Source organism: Nannospalax galili, unplaced genomic scaffold (genome assembly GCF_000622305.1).
Source record: "Nannospalax galili isolate Female #2095 unplaced genomic scaffold, S.galili_v1.0 scaffold215, whole genome shotgun sequence".
NCBI classification, from domain to species: Eukaryota; Metazoa; Chordata; class Mammalia; order Rodentia; family Spalacidae; genus Nannospalax; species Nannospalax galili.
Genome location: NW_008338533.1, coordinates 3,635,894 through 3,637,725, shown reverse-complemented (window position 1 = coordinate 3,637,725; position 1,832 = coordinate 3,635,894). Strand labels below are relative to the sequence as shown.

The window sequence follows — 1,832 nt, the reverse complement described above, 5'->3', positions numbered from 1 at the left end:
GCTGATGATGAACTTTTGCAATCTTTGCTGTATATATTTCAAATCTTGCAGCTGCAAAAATACACTCAGACTTTCATCAAGCTCCTTTGTGTCTGTTTGTCATTCGCCGACTCCTTGTCCACCCTCTCGACGACCCTGTTCCCATCGGACTGAACTGCCCCGGTCTGGGCTGGTCCGTTGCAGACAGCCATGCCGAGGATGCACGCCTAGGCCTCCACCGTCCAGGCTTCATGCGCGAATCCCACCTGTGAGCCAGACTGTGCCTGGTGCAAACGAGATTGGCCGCGGAGCAGCCTGGGAAGCTCCCGCAGCATCACTGGGGTGACAAAGCCCAAGGCAGGCAAGAAGGCACTTCCGGGTTGGGGACCCCGGAGAGAGGGGGGTCAACCGGTCCTTGAGAGAAGCAACGCCCAGGGTCCGGGCTACGCGGATCGGGGGACTGCAGAGGTCTTTTTGGTGTTTGAAGCAGTCACAGAAGTCATTTGCTTTCCGTGTTTGTTACTTCTTACTGTCTCGTGTGCTGCACGCTGCGAGTTCAACCACGTCTTGCTCGAGGAGGTCAGAGGAGGGCGTCGGGTGCCCTGGAGCTGGAATGACAGACAGTCCGCGTGGGGGTGCTGGGGATCGAGCCCGGTCCTCTGCCGGAGCAGCCGTGGTCTTCCCGCCCGGCCGTCTCTCCAGCCTCACTTTCTTCACGAAACCACCCGGCTCCGGGGCGAGGAGTCCGTCCCGGAGCGGACCGCGCGGCCCCTGGGAGGGCAGGAGGGGGGGTCGGGGTCGGACCGCCCCGGAAGCGCGGAGCACCGACGGCCCTCGCTGCGGCGAGGCGGGTGTCGCGGGTATCTGTCCGAGTAGACGCGACCCGCCTTCGGTGCTGAGGTCCCCCCGCTCGTCCTGCCCCGGGTCCCCTGACCCGCACTGAAGTGCCGACCTCTAAGCGCGGTCTCGGACCCGCACGGGAGCTGCGCGCCTCCTAGGTGCTCACCGCTGGGTGCTCGGCACTTCTTGCCCACGTGCCGAGTTGGCGCACGAACCTGCCCACTTTCTAAATGAGGTACCCGGCGCGTGGAAATCCGGGGCTCCCAGGGCGCCGAAGAGGAGGACTGAGGTTAGCACCACATGGATTAGTTAAGCGACGGACTCAGGAAAGCACCCGAGGGCACAGAGGAACGCACACCATAGTGTCCCCAGATCCGCACTACCTGGCGGGGCTCACAGTCCAAACAAGCCCGAGACCCGCCGGTCGGTCCTCGGTCTGCCCCGGGACTCGGGACTAGCCTAGCCGGGGTGAGCCGGGAAGGGGAGGGCGGGGCCTAGAGGGAGCGCCCCAGGGGGCCTGGCCGGTGGGGCGGGGCCTGGGAGCAGCAGGAGGGAGGGGTCGATGGGCGGGGTCGGGAGGAGGAGGCGGGGCCTCGGCGCAGGAGAGGTGGAGCCGGGAGAAGGAAGCTGGAGCAAGGCCCTGAGGAGGAGTAGGCGGAGCCGAGGAAAGGAACCCGTGCGTCCCCGGGACCGGGTACGGGCCGAGGGCGCTCCCTGAGGAGGGCGGGGACGGTTGGGATAGAGGAGGGGCGGGGCCAGTGGGAGGTCGCTGAGTGAGACCTGAAGAAGGGCGCTGAGGAGGGCGGGGCCTGAGAAGGGACGTGCGCCGGGGGCGTGGCCTGAGGACGCACGCTGAGGAGGGGCCAAGCCTGAGGAGGCCGGGCCGGAGGAGGAGCGGGCGGAGAGGCGGCGGCGGCGGCGGCGGCGGCGGGTGCGGAGGAGGGGGGCGGGGGTGTGTGCGCGGGTCACATGGTCGCGCGCCCTCCTCTATCAGCCGCCGTCCGGGCCGCCAA

At 67.2% G+C, this 1,832-nt stretch overlaps 1 protein-coding gene across 3 annotated transcripts in view; it reads left to right on the top strand.

The window, feature by feature from the left end:
* Positions 1 to 1,418: 1,418 nt before the first annotated feature.
* Positions 1,419 to 1,832, top strand: part of Nr1d2 (nuclear receptor subfamily 1 group D member 2) — a 30,579-nt gene continuing 30,165 nt past the window's right edge. For 2 of the 3 annotated variants that reach the window (XR_001872444.2, XM_017798152.2), the window contains exon 1: positions 1,421 to 1,513. The gene's annotated coding sequence lies outside the window, so the exon portion shown is untranslated. Of the gene's footprint in view, positions 1,514 to 1,832 lie in introns of all 3 variants that reach the window. The other variant, XM_008833149.3, reaches the window with a different exon arrangement.